Source organism: Candoia aspera, chromosome 8 (genome assembly GCF_035149785.1).
Source record: "Candoia aspera isolate rCanAsp1 chromosome 8, rCanAsp1.hap2, whole genome shotgun sequence".
Lineage (NCBI taxonomy): Eukaryota > Metazoa > Chordata > Lepidosauria > Squamata > Boidae > Candoia > Candoia aspera.
This window is the reverse complement of record NC_086160.1, coordinates 22478724-22498900: the sequence shown is the minus strand read 5'-3', so window position 1 is coordinate 22498900 and position 20177 is coordinate 22478724. Positions and strand designations below refer to the sequence as shown.

At 37.7% G+C, this 20177-nt stretch overlaps 1 protein-coding gene across 4 annotated transcripts in view; it reads right to left on the bottom strand.

The window, feature by feature from the left end:
* SORBS2 (sorbin and SH3 domain containing 2) overlaps positions 1–20177 on the bottom strand; it is a 178954-nt gene that overhangs the window by 137771 nt on the left and 21006 nt on the right. For all 4 annotated transcript variants that reach the window (XM_063310542.1, XM_063310540.1, XM_063310544.1 and 1 more), the window contains exon 2: positions 13185–13322. The gene's annotated coding sequence lies outside the window, so the exon portion shown is untranslated. The remainder of the gene's footprint in view (positions 1–13184; positions 13323–20177) is intronic.

Here is a 20177-nt window from a genome sequence, read left to right as displayed (position 1 = left end):
GTAGATAAACTTTCAAGAAATAATATTATGAGAAAATCATGCACCCACAACATTCATCACATGAATTTAAATTTACACTGCAAATAAACTTTGCTCCAAAGTGAAAGAATGGTGGGAAAGTAATATGCTAAGTATGGAAAACTTCAGCTTAACTAAAAGATACTCCAAAAGGAGAGAACAATATCTTTAGAGGTTTATTCAACCAAGCATGCTTCATTTATTTCTTCTTCAGCATATTACCCCCAAACAATTTCTCAGCTCTATGAACATACCAGACTTAGTTACTTGAGATTAGTAAATATTTGATCATAATTAGACTTAATGATCGAGTTTGTTTCTCTCAGTCTACGATTCTGTAGAGGTAACCCTTGGGTTAATTCTGATGAGTGCCCAGAACCTGGTGTGGAATGTACGCATTCTTCAGAAGGTCACAAACAATGGTTATATTGCAATAAAAATCAACATCTATGTAATTGGAAAGACCAGCACAATCATATTTAATTTCAGAATTCAAAACCCCCCTTAAAATAGAGGATTAAATAGGACAGAAAGTAATATATAAGGTATCTCCTGAGTTTACTTTCAAACTCAGAAAATGAGTAACACAGACTGGGAAATTTGCACTTAAAGCACAAGAGGTTGGGGACATAAAAGACAATAACAGTCTATTGTTAACAAGCAGAAAACCACCGAGGGAGCTATACTACAAAAGCATGGAAGATTACTGAAATAGAAGAGGAAAGTTACCCCATCCTAAGGGCATTCTTCACACTGCATTTCGCTGTAAGGTTGGTGGAGATGGACCTGGAATTCCATAAACATTAATATTGAAAGGAGTCCTACTGAACTTAATAAATTAGTAGATTGGACCGGTAGTGGAGCCACAAGATTTGCCAGCCTTACCAAAATAATCAGTCTGGTTAAATATTAAAGGTCGTGTAAAATATGGAGTATATACCTCAGCTCAGTTAATAGAATCAAATGATAATTGTTTGAAATTTGAAAAATTGCTACATATTGTTTGCTAAAAAGTGCAAGTGTTTTATCCCATAGGGAAAAAAAATAGAAGGAAAGACTACTTTAAAGAAAAGCTGCACTCTGACAGGTATCTTCACTAGTTAACAGATGGAGGTGAAAATACTTTTTTTTTTAAACTTGCACTGCATAGGAGTCACATATAAAATCTGCTGCATATGATTTGTGGAGTTGTTGGAGTTTCCATTTCACAAGCAAAATATAGCAATAATAATATTATAGGCTTATCTTGGGTAACTCAGGGAACTCAGCTTATCTTGGGTAACTCAGGGAACTCAGCTTGCTGAAAACTGCACAGGTTTTTTTTAACGTGAAAGCTCCTTACGTCTCTAGTTAGATGATCTCAAGTAGCAGAAGTCAGGATGACTACTGGGTGGAAATTCTGGAGTTGAGGCTCCAAGATATTTAGCAAACATATGCTGGGCCATAAGTCTTAGAATTCCCAGGCAATGTCATTAGCAGTTTCACTAGTGGGGAATTCTGGGAACTGGAGAACCAACACATCTAGAAAGCACTAGGATAAGGAAAACTGATCTAGAGAGCCTTGTCAGTTAAATTTGACAGTGCAGTTAAATAGGATGTGCAAATCTATTAAACAGGAATAAGGAACGCAAAACCAAATCAAAATAGTTCATTTCCAGGTAAAAGTGCTACTGATAAGATTGAAATAGCTTCTGAACATTTCTGGGAAGGTCAAAACAACAATGGCTGCAGAACAGGATGTTTTTGAGTGAGGACATTTCAATCCCCAGAATATTTTGCCTGCTCACATCTATAAACAGTTCATAGATTAAAAAAAAGAATAGTTTAATATCTTTACCAACATCCTTGTTAGTTTGGTCTTCATACTTAGGAATTGCCTTTTGCAGGAAGCATAACTAATTCTCCCTAGCTGAGTATATATAACATATTTTAAAGGCCTGGAAGTTTCAACCCACTTTTAACTTACTTTGTTTTTGACTCTGATATTTTTGTTTTTATTTTTTATATGCTGCTGTTTGAGTTGTTTTTATGCATATTTTTGTTACAAAAATAGTCTTAAAAACTAAATTGTAACTAGGTATTAATTATATGCATTATATTGTGGATTGTATGTGCTTCACAATGCCAGGAAACTTGGAGGGAGAAGGTACTTTCTGGAAAGGGAGAGGTGCTCACATACCTGACTATGTGCTATTTACCCATGAATTGGCTACCTATTGTACAGATTTGTGTGTCATCTCCCTCTTTAACAGTGACTACCTCTCTCTACTAGTCTTTTACTTTTCCAATGCCTTAGAACAGTGTTTCTCAACCTTGGCAACTTTAAGATGTATGGACTTCAACTCCCAGAATTTCCCAGCTGGCATATGCTGGCTAGGGAATTCTGGGAGTTGAAGTCCACACATCTTAAAGTTGCCGAGGCTGAGAAACACTGCCTTAGAAGATGCTATGTTCTCCCTCGTACTAAGATGCCATGAACTCCCTCGTACTAAGTGATGCTACGAGTTAGTATGTGTATATATTCAATTTCCAAATACATCCAAAGTTCGAAAGCTTAAAAAGTTTATGAGTAATGCCAGAGAGTTCCATCTGCCCTAGATACTTTCCAGGATATTTGTTGCTCAATGCAGAAATATATAAAATTCGCCTCTGTGTCAGTTCAGGATGCCACAATAAATTTCCAAATTGTGATTCAACAAAGCGTGTATCCACACAAAGGCCTCAGTGATTGCTATATACAAAGTCTCCAGGGCCAGCAGTGATCTTCATTCTCAGGAAATCTTTTACTCCCTAAAAAAATGGTTACAATGCTCTTCTGAGACAGAAAAAGCTGAAAAGCCAACTGGCTAAAAGGGACAGAGTGGGAGAAACCTGATTTTTCCAGGCATGCTAAAATTAAATCCTCAAAGGCAGACCTTGTTTTGCTGCACCTCACCCCCATTCATCTCTATCAACAATTCCCTGCAGTTTCACAAAATTTCTCTAGAGTAGTTCCTATCCATAAAAAAAGTGAAAAGACTAACCTAGCAAATTACTACCCATTCAGCTTACTAGGTATAATCAGCAAATTATACGTGAAACATCTTTAACAAAAGCTCGCTGGCTACATGAACCGAGAAGAAATCTTAGCCATGGAACAAGCTGGCTTCACACCAGGCTTCTCAGTGGCAGATCAATGTATCACCTTGCAGCATTTGTCTGTGTAGCTCACTGATCTACCCTCTGCCTCCGTTTATGTCATTTTTATAAACCTGAAGACAGTATTTTATTCAATTCCTTGAGAGAGGTTATGATGAAAATTAGCAGCCTTCTCCTCTAACCACCACCTTCTCCAACTAACAATGATGCTGCGTGAAAACAATACAATGAGGGTTAGATGTATTTCTAGCAGAGAATTGATGGTGCCTATTCCAACCTTCAAGGGAGCCAAATAGGGCTGCATCATACTGGCAGAGCCAAATACTGGAAATCAACAATGCAAATACCAAGGTAGTTGTACATATGAAAAACCAAGGTAGTTGTATTAGTTGACTACTAATCACCCTTGTATTTGGAAAATTAGCAACAATCAGATTGAGGAGGAGCAGGCCTTTATATATCTAGGCCTGTATTTCATTTGACTACCTCCCAGAAACTCCAATCTTCAAAGCTGACACTGCTTGCACAGAAAGCTTCTGATACAACAGTGAGATACGCAAGCTGTAAGGGAATCAACTACTCCCCTGCAGCAGCCAAAGTTTTGAAAGCTAAAGTGTGTTAGCCTTTACTGGATGGCACACAGTTATATGTGTATAAAGATGTCCTTGTGCTAGTAGAGGTTCAGTCCAGATTCCTGTGATTTCTGTTCCAAGTTCCTCACTTTGTTTCAAATGTGTTTCTCTGGCTAGAGCTTGGATTCATCTCTGTTGAAACCTATCTGATTCTCTGCTAAGCTAAGGACTAGCTTAAGCAAATATACAGGTGGTGAGTCCCAAGTCCAGCTTGTATTGCTAGACTGATACAATTCCCCATCAAAGAAACAAATAATATTCAATCGGGTTTACTTTGGGCTTACCTCCAATTCCCAGCATAGGACTTAGATAAAGCCTGGCATGAGATTAAGCAGAGAATCTTGATATATACAGGGACAGACTTTACACCTCTGCTACACTGAGCTTGTAGATTCACTTTTCACTACCCCCACTACCTATTTTTACCATTTATTTGTGCCCTCACACAGGAGAGCGAAAGTTAAATTGAGGGCTTACCTTATTCTTAACAACATATAGAGTGAGGGTGGTGTGCACTGTCTGACCAACGCAGCACAACACATCCCACCAGCCTGCCCGCCCCAATTCTCCCTAGTGCCTTTCCTATCTCTCTCTTCTCAGCTGATGCCACCAGTGTCCCAAGGCAGTACATCCTATCAGTACACTGACTTCATACTTTCCCAACATTCTCTCCTCACTTCTTTTCCTGCCTCCCCATCTGTTTCTGCAACTGATGTCCCAGCATGGCATATACCTGTTCAGCAGATTTTTGTCCATTAAATCTGGAGCCCGTTGAACTGAGGTCTGTTAAATTGAGTGTTTACTGATATGCTAAAATATTGATTATACAGTAGATTAACTTAAATGTGTGAAACTGTATGGGTTACAAAAATAGCTAGCTTATTATGAGTCAGTTTTGCTCTTCCTAAAGTTATCTAAAGCAACAGACTCTATAGAATGAGATGGTAAACAGGATAATGATGTTCTGAGTGCAATGCTCTCTTTTAAAGAGTGTATTTCTTATTTGCTCCAGAAGGGGAGCAGGTTTACCAATCAGTTATTAATCCCAGAAGCTTTATTATTGTGTGATTATTTGCCTTCCAGAAAAACCTGCAACTATTTAATAAATAATATATTTGGAAGAGAAATTGACCATGTAGACAGCTACTCTATTAAACGTACTTTAATGGTAATAATTCGCAGAAAAGAGCATACAGTAGTTAATCATAATAGAGTCAAGAAACTTGTATAGCTTTTATTTGAATCTGGAGTATTATAAAAGCGGAAAGGAAAGATTACAGTCAACTCCTGGTGACTACACAGATATAACTCAATAGTTTTCTTCACAGCAGAAAAGTTTGTCATTGCTTTCTTCTGGGATGTTTTTCAATTTCCAAGGCTAGCCTACTGTCCTGGTATTCATTGGTGGTCTCCCATCCATGTACTAACCAGGTCCAATCCAGCTTTGCTCCCAAGCCCAGTCAAGGTGGATCAGGGGCTACTAAGGCTATTCTAAAGTCACTATTGATATTACTGAAGTTGTGAAAGATTTACATCTCTATGTCCTTTTTGTAGCTTCATTTAGCACTTGCAAGTCCAGAACAAATTGTGTATGTCTGTGTGCTCCAAATATATAGGACCTTCTAATAGATTGGCATATGCTGGAAGATCCTATATATCTTCTAGCATATGAAAGATATATATGATACAGTGGTGAGAACTATGCATTTGCCTGTACGCTTATGATATCTACACATGAGAGAAACAGTGTGGAAATAATGCTGTGATGATGTAGAAAAAGGTCCTTAGCTTTGTTGGTTTTTAAAAATGTAATTATTTGAATCTGCTTCAAGGTATAACAAAATACATATATTTGCTGAAAATATTTAAGATCACAGTTAAGGTATTTTGTTCATTTTGAACAGCCAATTGAGCACTCCTGCTCCCATGATCCAGCATTACTGAAAATGAAAAGATATAATGTATCATTTCCAAATATACATTATGATAGGAATATCCTGCAAAATAGCATTTTTCTCTAGCTCATCTGTTATGTGTTCATCCTCCTTTTACAAGGAACAGTGGTTTGAAACTGATATAATGTAGGTTTATCTACAAAAAAATTAAATGGCTCTAATAGAATAAATATATGGTAATCTCCATTGCTTTATGCAGACATTTATGGAAAATAATTTAACAAGATGCTAACATGAATGGATCTTCATTCACAACTGAGAAAATGGTTATTATCCTTTCAGGAAAGAATACTCTTTTGCTACACCTGTCCTTTGCAAGGAGCTCTCCTCTGCCAGGGTTTAGATGGCCCTGATTATTGGCCTTCCGTTAAGCTATAAAGACCTGGCTTTTCCCACATGTGTTGGACTGGGACCCTAACCCTAACCCTAACCCATTCTGTGATGAGAGTGTATGTTATTCTTGCCAGCCTCAACAGCAACAACAACAAATTAAATTTGTACGCTGCCTGACTCTCAACAACTCTGGATGGCCCACAACAATTAAAGAAATTACAATAATGTCAATAAAAAATAAAAAAAATAAACATAAAAGATGGCAAGTGCAATGAAAGTCTCACTCTCCCTTACCAAAAGCCTGGGTGAAGAGCCAGGTCTTCACAACTGTTCTAAACAACAGCACAGTGGGGCCTGTCTGGATCTTGGGGGGAACCTTGTTTAAGAGGGCAGGCGCTGCTACAGAGAAAGCACATTTCCGGGGTCCTGAGAGATTACATTGTTCGATCGAAGGAACCTAGAGCATGCCAATACTGTAGGATTGAATTGGCCAGGCAGATGTCATGGGAGACAGGTGGTCCCTCGAGTAAACAGGCTCTATGCCATGGAGGACTTTAACAACCAGCACCTTGAATCACATAATCACCTTTATTATGTGCTGATTATATGTTGTTTTTGTTTGCTTATTTTGGTTTTCTATGGTATTTATTCCTTTTTAAAAATTTTATTGTTCTATGCCACCCGGTTACAAACTTCGAGAGGCAAATCATTTTAATAATAAAATATTATACATGTTAGAGACAACTTCATGTAATGAAACATGGAAACATTCCAGATCTTCATAAAATGTGTAATAGTACTTTTTAAAAGATATGCTTTAGTTAATTAAAGGGTAGCCCCAGAAGAGCTGAGACCTAACCTTTTTTGCATTTTAGAGGTGAGGGTTTAAAGGAAGAAAATTGTAATTGTTAAAAACTCCAATCTCCTGAAAGGTTTGCCACAGGGGAGGGAGTTACAGGACAAAACGGGAGCCTTAATGCCTCTGGAAGGATTAAAAAGCACAATTAACCCTCTAAACTTCATCAGCTCCAGAAAATACTCAAAATGGCCTTAAGATTTAAGTCCTACACACTCTGGTGGTATTGTAATGCTCTAGCCCTTACATCAGGCAGCTCCGAAAGTTGTACTGTGCTGTAGCTTGAAAGTTGATCAAAGGTTGTCTACGTAGCAGAGATTGGAGACAAAACCACCGCAACGGTTGAAAAGATCTTTCATTCGTGCTTTTTTTTCATATCCAGTTCAAAAACCTGGATATGAAAAAAATATCCAGTTCTGCTATTTTAGCATTCAATTAGACACGAGGCGTGTCTGTTTTGTTCTATGTAAGATTTAAGATAAAGTCTGGATTGTGTCTCTAAAAGTAGGGCTAATGATGGAAAAGGACTCCATGACCCATAAATGGTTTTGTCTTCATCCTCTGCCAAGGATGGCCTTCAGCCCCCAAACATTGTACACTCCTGATTTAGCTGTTTACCTAACCAGAGACCCAGAAGAAAACAGATTTGTATTATTTTGGTGTGTTCTTGGAGTAAGAATTCATTATTATTGTTATCTTCACAATTTGGCAAACAGAATTATAAAAAAGAGAACCAGGCTACTGACAGTGAAGTCACCCTTTCCAATATACTCTGCAGAGAAGATCTGCCGAGGGCTAGACAGATATCAGAAATCCACAGCATGATCGTGATTACTCAACACAGCTTCAGTAACTTACAGAGAGTGGAATGACTCTGATCTTAACCATATGCCCATAATGTCATGATGGGAGCAGACGACCCAAGGGCAATTGCATTATGGACACTTCAACTAGTGTTTCACTGGATGAGACTAGAGAAAGAGTGAACTCCCCCCACCAGATACATTCATTAATCACAGTGAGCGGTTTATTGACAGTAACTGCTAAAGAAAGGTATGGCCAATTATACTGATGGGTTTTAGCCCACACAAATACACAACACACTTCATCTGCCTCCAGAAACACGTAGTTCGGGTACATGTAGCATGCAGGGCTATCCAGATTTTATTTCCCCCACTGGAACACAGAAAATGATTGAACAGGTTATCCTTCCAAATTCTTTGTTTCCTTAACCTAGGAGAGGAAACTTTTGTACTAAATCTAGAGAGAACAGACAAACAATTTAAGGCATGGTAAGGTATTGTAACAGTGAGAAGTGTACGGGAAAGTGCCTATTTAATAAGTTCCATAGGAATGCTAAATACAGGAGAAAAAGAATAGCCTATTATAGTATACCTAACACAGTAACCATTTTCTAGTTTTCTTTCTTATTATATGCATAGTACATAGTTTGTAACTCTGTATTAGAGATGGAGGAAAAATATGCTTGGCCCAAAACAAACTCATCCTAACACAAACAGCTTTGGACATGACAATGATCTAGCAAAAAAACCAACCCCCCCCCCCCAAAAGCCCTACCAATAAAGCCATTTGACATTTGATCTTTTATCTCCACTGCTTCAAATATAACCAAGCTCCTTCTGTATCAGGAAGTTTCATCATCTGACAGGCAGGAAAATAGCATGATTTCTATTTTAGCCAAGTGGAGAAACGTGGAAAGAAGTGTTGCCATATACTTCAATATCATGTCCAAAGTCACCTTCATCCTGTACTCAAAATGGCATTTGTGTCAGTATCCAGCTGTTTAAAGCAGCTTTGGAGAAGTTTCATAGATAGAAAGGACTCGTATCACCTTCCATAATTTGGTGGATTACAACCCAGACTTGCTGGATTACAATCTTTTGCCATTCTCAATTGGCATACTTGTGACCACATGGAGGAACAGCTTTCCTCAACATAATATCGTCCAAATTTCAACTCCCATCATCCACTGAGCATGAAATTAATGAATAGATTTATGGTCCCTGAAATTCAAAAGTGAGACTCAGGAAATAAGTGTTGATAACACAAGAAATGTAATTCAAAAATCTTTCATCTGTCAGGTATCATAACATGGTTTTTCAAAACCTAACATCAATCGCTAATGAATGCTTCCTTCTTCCATATTTCCAGAAAACCTGACAAATAATCTAACTAAATGATTGTTTGTATTACATTCTATCCTCCCACTATTCTCAAGGAGTATAGGTTGCTTAAAGATTATAAAGGTATTTGAGGGAGTAAACAGATCACCACCACCACCACCCAAAATCAAAGAGAAGTGCATACACTCTAAAAGCATTAAAGTGTCTGTGTTTTTAATAGTAAGATAAACAAGCTGAATATATTCAACATTAAGAAATTTAATACATATATATGTAAAAGTAGTGCTTCACAATACTGAACAAACTCAAACTTGGCAAAAATGTGTACACAAGAATTAGTTTAAGGAGAATTGCTATTCAGAATGGTCCAAACATGGACTCCAACTGTAGTTTAGCACACATATGTGAAGCCCTAGATTTGCTTTATTTTAAAAATAAAGATGTAAAAAGCAGCTTTGTGAAGGGATGGATTGATGATTATTTTAGTATGGAGCAGAAGAGAGAAAGGAACATTTAACATTTTCTTCACCATTCCTCTGCTCCCCCCAAATTCTTTTCACTTTATGCCATTCCAGGCATATTTCCATTTCATTTCATAACTCTGTTTTGCTAACATATATCTTATCTTTCTGTTATAAAGTTATTCAGTACAATTCACAACGAAGAAAAATAGAATAATGTGTATTTATCTACACAAACATGCAAATAAAAGATAATGTTTATCTGCACAAACATGCATTTGGTGCTCTGGAAGTGAAAAGGAACTTAACTAATAAATAAAATCCACCATTGATGTTTCATGATATGCATTTGACCACAATGTATAGCTTCCCCCAAAAGTTTATTTCCTTATAGCCAAGAGAACATCTTAAGAGTGTTTTCTCAGTGGAAGCAATTAATGCTCTCCTTTATTCTCTTCCCTTAGGTATTAACTTATGCTAAGTAAAACATATTGCAATCAATATGCTTATTTTGTAAAATAAGAGACTGAATAGATTGACTTCAGATTTTGATATAGCAAACTGGGTGACGGACATGAAGATGCTCAAGTTTTTTTCTCTGTGGCACTCGTACAGTCTGAAAATGTTAGCAAAACAATTGGGAGGGGATTCTGTAAGATGGTGTGGATTGCTGAGCAGAACAGGAAAAAATCAGGCAGAAGCATCATCCATTTATTGGGCAGGTGGGTGAGAAGGGCAGAAAAGGATTGTAGAGGAAAGAAAAGTATAGGAAAATCCACTTCTATGAGCCCCACCGTATGCCCTTAAATCTAAACCCCAATTTAGATTTAATCCAGTTCTGAACTTGATGTTTCATTCACTTAGACGTCACATTCCCTTCTCCAGGAGATCTTTCGCCTAATCACAGGACTATGAGAAATAAGCTGGTTGTGGTTTCTCAGAAAAGGAAAGGCACATATTCAAGGTATTTCTTCATTAGGATTCTTATACTGTATATACCCTTCATAAGTCTTTGCTAATGTCATGTTGTGTTAGAATTTTACTTATTCTTTGAGCTTCTTCAGACCAATTGATCAGTCCACTAATCTACAAACAGAATTCAATTAATGTAGGGTGGGACCTGGCTGGTACTCGGAAAGAAGAGCATGAGAAAATTCAGGGTTGTAAATTTTGGGAAGCAAAACAAACAAAAAGCAAACAAAAAACCCCCAAGCATCCACAAGAAAACCACTTCCATAAAATTGCATGGATATAGTCACCCAGGAGCCAAGTTTGCCTTGAGGGCTCCTTTACCTTTTTATTCAAATTCATTGCAAATCAACTATGTATACAACGTTCTACAAACAGGAAACACCTAATCTCTTCACAGAAAGAAGATTTGTCAGTTTGGGGGCAAAAGTTCCATATATGTTGCGGAGGGTGGGAGGGACAGAATATAGAGTAGGCTGAGTTGATTGTGGAATAATGATTGGTTGATCAAGGGGTAATGCAGACTTTCCGAATATGGTGATGATATACTATGGGAACTGAACTCCAATATTTGTGAAGGGTACTGAGCCAGGGAAGGCTACCCTAGGATTACAAATTTTTGCTATGGGGCAGCATTTTTGCTCTAAAAAACTAGCAATTCATGCATGTACCTTTCCTATTTGAGTATTTATACAAACACTGGTGCCAGTTCATATTCATTTACCAAGCAATCCTATATAAGTTTTCTCAGAAATAAAGTTCTGTAATGCTCAACAGCTCTTACTAAGCGTGCATAGGATTACTAATTTATTTAACTAATATCTACTGTGTTAATATTTCTTTAATTCAGGACACTTCAAGTAATAACATTACAGAGTTCCTGAAGACTAGGTCAAGTAAATTTTTAAAAATGCAAATAGTGATCTTTTGTTTTTAATTATTTTTTCCACTAACTTACTTGACACCAGTACTGGAGAGTGAACAAAGAACACACTGTCAAAGAGGAAACCTGCACAGAATGTTACTGTTTGTCTTCTATGAATGCAGAGGTATATTTGCTAAAAGAAAGACATTCCATTCCTCTCCAGAGATTTCCCCTTCATGCAGTAGAACGACAGCACTGTGTTCACATCCCTTCCATTCAAGTTAGGGCGGCCTGTCAGTTGCAGACCCTTATTTGCTAGGCAGTACTTGGCTACAAAAATTAATCCTAGACTTCAATTTGAAAGCAATTTTATTTGTGTGCAATTTGCTTTTGCAAGCTAAGTGAGGGCATTTAAATATTGAACTAGCAGAAAATTACTGTGCAGAAAATATTCTTTGGCACATCATTCCTGCCACTCAAAGATTATTTTCATGAAAGGTTGATACAATAACTGGGTATTAAAGTGCTTACCAGATTTCCCCTTCCCCAAATGGACAAACTGAGGTAGGATGACTCTTATTTGGAGAACAGCTTTCAGACTCTCTGTTTCATATTCCAAGTTGCGGAGGTTTTTTGGCTTTCTTCTCTGTTCAGCCCAATCACTTTACTGCATCTCACTGACCGTTTCCCCCCCTTAAATTTGCTCTGCCTCAGTGAAATATAAGGAACCATACAACTGGTGGGTTCCAGAGAAAAGAACGTATCGGTGGAGTATAGTATTGTAGCAACTCTTCTTTAAGAATATCTTGCAAGGTCATTCTCTATTTTTCCTCTAATTTTGAATCCCTCTTTATTCTAGCAGACATTCTGTGACTGATTGCTGTTGTTATTCTTGGCTGGTGACTAGAAAACACTACTTTCCCCAACCTGCCATCCACTGTATGTTTTGGGAGAGCAACCACCGGAATTTCTAACCAGCTGCCATCCCAACGTTCATCAGTCTGCTAAATGCAGCACAGTAGACAGAAGGAAGAGTTGAAAGAAAAGAGAAAGGGTTGATCAAAACGGATCTAAAGAAGGATAGTGGTGATATTTTTCTTTGAATTGTTATTCAAAGAAAAAAATGGCACAAAGGAATTTAGCCAAGCTAAGGATAGAGTTCATAAGCAAAAGGAAGCTGAAGGAGGCAGCAAGTCAAAACCAGTTCATGTACTCAGGGGGAGATGCAGCTTTTCTTGCACCATGAATCTGACCTACAGGCAGCTGTTGGCAGACAGTGGGTTACCGAGAAACTTAAATGAATCCTAAACAGGTATTGTATCAGGATATGGTAGGCTCGGAAAAACCAAAGAACAATCCTAACCTAGTTTTTATTTCTTTAGGTTTTTGCTGATTTGATCAGCATACCGTAGAAATGAGGTTTTCCCAAATAAACGTCCAATTCTGAAGAGCAAATACTTTGCTGCCCACTTTAGACCCGTTTAAATCTTTTCAAATGCAATAATCAGACAGAAGATAGAAACTCAAGAGACTAAAATATCATTCTCCGCTTAGAATAAACTGAGAATATAGTTGGCATTTGGTAACTTTTTTTCCAAATAATTATTAAGAATGTAACAGAAGTCACCCAACATCACAAATGTTTTGTGTGGTACATGTGCATGAGAGAGATACAGAAAGAGAGAGAAAGAAACATAACTCTTTGTGGCCAATTCTTATAGAATGATAATTTATGGTCTAGGAATGTCAGCTAAGAATGCAGAACAAAACTGCAGATCCTTAACACACATACACAAAAGGAGGAGAGAATTACCAGTCAGACGAGTCTTCCTGTTTTTCAGATGTTGGAGATATTAGCACTTTTGTTCTTGTACATCCAGATCTTGTTAACCCGGTCTTCTCTTAATGCTTACTTCCTCTAAAGGTCTAAGTTTAACTGAAGAACAAGAACCTGCAATCAAGAGAAAAAGAGAAGGCGATAAGAGCAGGAAAGAATTTCAGCTGCTGGCTGCTGCTACTGTTCTAGAAGCATTTGAGCTATTTTCAGCACCCGAAGGGTTGGTCTGCAGTAAGAGAAACCAGAAAAGTACATAGGCAGGAAACTTAGAAGAACTTCGTTTGCTGCTCAAATTCCACAACCACTTTGGAAATGTTGAGAAAAATCAATTTTCAGGCCATTCAAAAAGGATAGTGCGTGTTTGCAGCAGAACCAGGCCACAGTCACCTTCATTTTTCTTGGACCCAGTGACCAGCGTGGTAAGCACAGAAAATGTTGTGCTTCTAGCTTCTAATAGACTCAAGCCAGTTTCTCTGAACAGGAGTTCACTCTCTCCATACTTTATTTTGCGTCCAAGTGTTTTGGATCCTTCTGGCATCAATGTCCAGGAACAAACTCAGCTTCCTAAAAGGGAAGCCAACAGTTTATTTCCAGTTTGCAACTAAATTTTTGGAATCAGCCGCTCAGCTATTTCTGAATGTTAGTGACTGGAGGCTGTTGACATTGTAGTATTTAACTGACAGGGAAACCAGGAACCGATCTGTATTGCAATTACATTTTCACTCACTGCTATGGAAGATAAACAACCAGGCTCTCTTCAACTTAGGCTGGCATAATGATTATGTATCTGGTATATTTAGGCACTTACCATCTTCACATGTTCAAAACATCAGTTCTGTTTTCTTTTAAAATTTTAATCTTTAGATTAAGATTTTTGTATTTTTATGGATTTGAACCTTTGATGTTGTGGCCTGCTGAAAGCTTTGGTTATTGGGTGCTAAACAAAACAGTAATTAAATGAGTAAATAGATCAATAAATAATGCATTATTTTAAAAATTTTAAGAAAAATCAATATTATCCCTCTTTGAAAGTGGAAGGCTGTGACCAAGAGAAAAGTAGAGATATTGGCAGGAGCACATTTCAGAAAAGACCTCCATTTTGAGGGCATCATTACTATCAGGAAGGAAAAAGTAATTATTTGTGAATTAGCTCTTTCCCAAATGTCAATGAACTTTCCAGGAGGTCTCAAAGTTTGTATATTGTTTGATTTCCCAACTGTGATTTTCAGAAGAAATTCTACATCACTGAGAAACCACCAGATTACTGATGTTTATTCTAAAGTGCTCTTCAAAGGATTTTTTCCCCATTAGATTGAAGAATTAGTATACACACACACAGACAAATTCGGATTTCTAAATCTTCCACTCAGGTGGCAATGTCAATCAAGATTTTTGTAACCTTTTAAAGAGATAAATTAATCCTACAACATAGTGTTTGATGCACAGGATATTTTCTGGAGGAGAGGGAGGGAGAAAGTAATACAAAACTCAGCAATAAAGAACCCATATAGGGAAGGGTTTCTTTTTAAGGAAAGTATTCAACTAACAGATTTCCTAGAACTCATTTTATTCAAGTATGGCAGTAGAATGAACATTCTCAGGAGCAATTTCTCTTACTGTTGTCTCTGATTAAATATAAGAGATATTTATAATATGCTGTTCCACTAATTGGTCAATACTCTGGTTCATATATACCGCTAAGCCATAATTTGGTTTGCTTTTGCCAAAGCACTATGTGGGAGGAAGGTCTGTGAATATAGCCAGCGCTGCATTTACCAAGCTGCAAATTGTGATTAAGCAGGTGTGAAGGACCCTTTTATATTAAACTGTGATATTACAAAAGCATCAGAGCTCAACCTCTGGGTTGATTCAACCATCACTGTTGCTGCTGCATTTATGGATGCCTCTTGTATTTCACTTCTCCAAATGGGAGGATGAAGAACTATTAATAGTTTAATAATACAGTTCCTAAATAACTAAAATGGGAAGGAAGGAAGGAAGGAAGGAAGGAAGGAAGGAAGGAAGGAAGGAAGGGGAGAGAAACAGCATGCTTAGTTTCTTTGGCATTCATATTGGGCATCAATAAGAACCACAAATCAATGTTAGACAACAGTTGTTGTAAATAGAAGGTCTTAGCTTCAAGTCCTAGTAAGTCTCCAGTTAAAAAGATTGGGTGATAGGTGATGGAAAGAAGAAAACAGTAATTATGGGCTAGATGGTCTAAACTTGTATAAGGCAGCTTCTTATGGGATCTAAGACAGAATTGAACAGGAAACTAGTTATGAAACTTAAAAATTATAAGGCAATCATATTAGTTTTAGTCAGTAGATTGCTGCATGACTAAGCTAATCAGTGTACCTTCCTAATTTAGATCATTGCTTGTGCCACTACAACTAGCAAGGAAAGTTTAGACTGATATTCTGATTAACTGACCCTTTTGTTTTACAATAAACAGGTCTATTTTTTTTAGCAGAAAGGGAGAGTAAAAATGCAACAAATAAAACTTTTTCCAGCATCTTCATATAAAATTAGAATTAAAAGGATAATTATAGGTGAGAGAGATGTCTTATTATTTATATCTCCTGTTTGAGTAACAGCCAAATTAACTTTTAACCATTTGGGGAGGAGGAAGGGCATGATGGATGGATTGCTTTTGTACAAGGAGCTACACAGATTTTTAGTGTGGAACCAGAGAATTGCTATTCACTAGATATTCCTTTATTCATTGAGGAACAATGAGCTCAAACTGTTTCAGCACTGTCAGACCTACGTCTCATTATTTTTGATCCAAAAAAGAAATGGCGATGGAATGCCTGTAAGATAATAGAGGGCTTTCTCGTAACATGGCTACCACCCTCTCATGTGATCTAGTTTATCATCCAGCCCTAGGAAGTCCATATATATTTGATAGTGTGTACATTTTGCACTGTCTGTGTGCATAATTTTGCCTTTTGTAATGTATTAACCCTAAACCTTAACTTCCTAAAAAGCTTGACCATTAACTTTACTAAACTAACAGGTTAGTCACCAGTTCTTGCTGGTGTCATGTTCACTGTTTCAGTGTGCACTGTACATCGTAACATTTCACATGCCATGGTGCTGATGCACGTTTCTGTTGGGAGGGAGCTGCTGTGAAACCTTGTGCCAAGCTCTGTATCTATGTTCATTTCAATGGAATGTGTTTGGGTTATGTGCTCTGCTCAAGGACTTTTCCCGCGGACCATCAGAAGCCATTAGGAGCACCTGGGATTGTGAGCCTGGGAAGATTCTATGTGGGGAGGGATTTCGTTTGTACCAAGGGTTTTTTAGTTTGCATTTGGCACGCTTTTTCCATTCTCAGCTTTCTTTGTGATCCTGCATACTATTCTTTAATAAATCAGATATCTTTATGATCCTGCCTGTGAGTCTGATGGCGTTTTACAGTAGGCAATCCTTACAGCTGGTATATGCTTGTTCTATTTTCTTATACATCAGGGATGTGTAGTATCACTTGAGGTCTACAATGGATAGGGCCCAGATCAAACCAAATTTGATTAATTTTAAATTTGCCAGTCTGGAATATTTTAGATGTGCTGTGGCTATATTTGGCTAATGGCAAGAATGTATGAGAGTCATATCAAAAACATCTGGAAGGCACCAAGTCACCAACCCCTGTTCTAAGTCCCCATGATGAATATTTATTTTTAAACATGTTTTTGTCATGAGTACTGATGGTGAGCAGGAGGGGGCCCCTATCCAGGGGGGAAAATGCATGCGTAGTACTGAGGAGTTAAGCAGCCATTCAAAGAGACACAGATCAGACCCGCCTTGACTTTTGGGGTTTATCTGTCTGGGTTTTTCCCACGCTTCTTCAGTTTGTTAGGATTTTCTGTCTGATGTAGCAGTAATAAAACACTAGAGACCTATTCCTTGTCTCAGCATGGTTCCTGACTGTTAGGACAATTTTTCCCAATATGCATCAGCCTTTTCTCCCTTGAATGATATATTAATAAAGTAATATGAAAACATTGGATCAAGCAATTATTTTCATAATTGTATACAGGTTACATATGGTTGAACATGGATATACACACACATACAGCTATCATATAGTGAAGTATCTGAATATGGACTACTATTTTTCCAAGTACAGAGAGTGGATGAACATCCAGTGGGGCTACAGACTAAATTACTGCTTTGAGCGATTATTCAAAGCAAGATAGCTCACAAATTAATAACTCTATTCTATGGCTCAGAGTAAACCAGAATAGTTTTTTCAATCTGATGTCTTGACTGAGGCTGATAAGAATTGTTATCCAACATGTCTGGAAGAAGTTACAAGATGGTTCAAATCTCTGAAGATAACAAGTGGTATTTTGATACATTTGAAGTTTCAACCTTCTTCCATACTGAGGCAAAGCTGATTAATAATGCATTGATCAGATTCTAATCCATTCACTTGGCTTTACAAAGCCACAAGAGGAAAGGTTAGGGACAGATGCCTTGAGTGTTCTGCCTGTAAATAACTTGATCCACTTTGTGGAGGAGGAACAAGGATTTTTACAGCCATCACTGATGTAGTCTTTTCAATTTTCATCTTTCCAGACAATTATCTATTGTCTTACACAAATAAATGTTTTAAGTATTAGGGCTCTTCAGAGGTATATGAATACCATTTGACCAGGAAGGAATTGTCTGGACAGGTGTCAGCCTTACTAGGTAGACCAGACAGGAAACACAACCAGATGAGCTAATTCTACTTTATCGTAGGTAAAGGTAAAGGTTTCCCTTGACATTAAGTCCAGTCGTGTCCGACTCTAGGGGGCGGTGCTCATCTCCGTTTCAAAGCCGAAGAGCCAGCGTTTGTCCGTAGACACTTCCGTGGTCATGTGGCCGGCATGACTACACGGAATGCTGTTACCTGCCCGCCGAAGCGGTACCTATTAATCTACTCACATTTGCATGTTTTCGAACTGCTAGATTGGCAGGAGCTGGGACTAGCGACGGGAGCTCACCCCGTTCGAACTGCCGACCTTCCGATCGGCAAGCTCAGCAGCTCAGCGGTTTAACCCGCAGTGCCACCACGTCACCACTTTATCGTAAAGCTACATTAACAGAACCTTGCAAGTCTGAAAGTGCAATTCTCCCCCCCCCATCTCCTTTACAGCCCTAGAAACTAGGGAGGGTCTTTTCTGAGCCCTTCCCACTTAGAGCTGCAGACTATGCTGTCTCTTATCTGATTGTTCCCTAGGCACCATCTCTTAGCCCAACCTTCCAAGGTCTTTCCAACATATCATTACAGCAGGAGAGAGCAGGAATGTACAGAATGTAAGCACGTGATGTGACTTCCTTCAATGGATGAATCTTTGGGCATGAAAAGTGGAAGGCTAAAACTTCTCTTCATAAGGTGAAGTACAGAAAAAAAGTGCACAGAATATGAAATAGGACTGGGTGCCATTACTTCTATACCATGTCTTCAGTCTTCTCAGGGATTGTCAACTATCTGTCATTGCAGAATTACAGTAAAGATTTAGATACTAGCCATGTTTATCTAAATCTCCAGGGGGTTATAAACTAATTTATGCCTGTGTCAAGAAAGCATGTGCACAGAAAAGCAAATGTCACAGATAAGGACTGTAGTCTACTTCTTCCCTTGACATGCCAATTTTGGGGACACTGGGAGGACCTGAGGAAAAGCATTCAAATCAAACTCTCCCTCCATCTGCAGCACTATCCAAGAATAGGTCCATCATATCATCTGCTGTGATGAAAGAGTATCTGGTTCTCAGAGTCAAAGGGGCATTGCTTTGCCTTGAAAAGAAAGGTCAATGGAGAACCAGTGTGGTGAAGCAATTAAGGTATTGGACTGGCAAATGAAATTCTTCCTATTGGGCATGAATTGGGACAACACAAGAATGGGTCTTCTGGTTTTAGGGCACGTGGGGTAAAAGTTCTCTTTGTCATAAATTTTAACAGAGAAAAGTTCCAACATCAAATGATAGAAGAAAATAAAGTATTTTAAATCATCACCTGGGAGAACTTCACACTTGGCTATAATTTGGCAGCACTGACAGTCTACTTCAAAAGTTAAAGTTTCACTTAAGAAAACCTTACTCTGTCTAGGAATTCCAGCTTTAAAGTTCTAAAACTAAAGCTTGAATGTATTATTGATATCCTTTTTATCTCCATGCATTTGTAGTTTTACATTTCTAAATTACAATAAATACATGAAATTACCGTAACTTCATGTCTCCAATCTAAATCAAGGTGAAACAGCTGTTATTGGGTGGTTTGTCACACCAACAGAGAGCATCTTACTTAATAAGCTTTCTGCCTTAATACTTACTTAATACTTTTCCTTAATACTTACTTAATAAGTACAAAAGGGTTTCTCTTTTAGTTGCAAGCTGACTGTGGAAGACTGAAACTGGACATATTGGAAATTTGCAAAACACCAGGAAGTAGCATTTTCAGTCAGTCCAAAAGAGACATACAGATTGTAGTAAAGACTTTGGGAATGCTGCTGTGAAAATGGAGACAGTTGTATTTTATTTATTTTTTATTAAAAATAAAATAAAATATTGATGAAAGATCAAACTAAAACATTCTTCATGTGTGCTGCACAGTCTAGACTGATGCCATTATTTCCATACACACAAAAAGAAATCCACCATATTGGTTCATGGTGAAAAAAAATCCCCAAAATCATTGCAGAACAGTAATATTGTTAGGTCAACAAAAGGCAAAAAGAATGTGCAAACTTTTGATTCTTTAGAACTCTTAAATCAGGCCAAATATTATGAAAATCAGGGATTGGAAAGAAGCAAATTACTCCAAAAGTAGATCAGTAAACACCAATAACATCCACTATTACCTAATTCATTCTGTCTACAATTTTAGTATTGAGACTGACTCTGAACACTGAGATCTTATTGCTGAAATATTTAAACTAATCTTTGGACTTGCTATTACATTGCAAACTTTTGATTA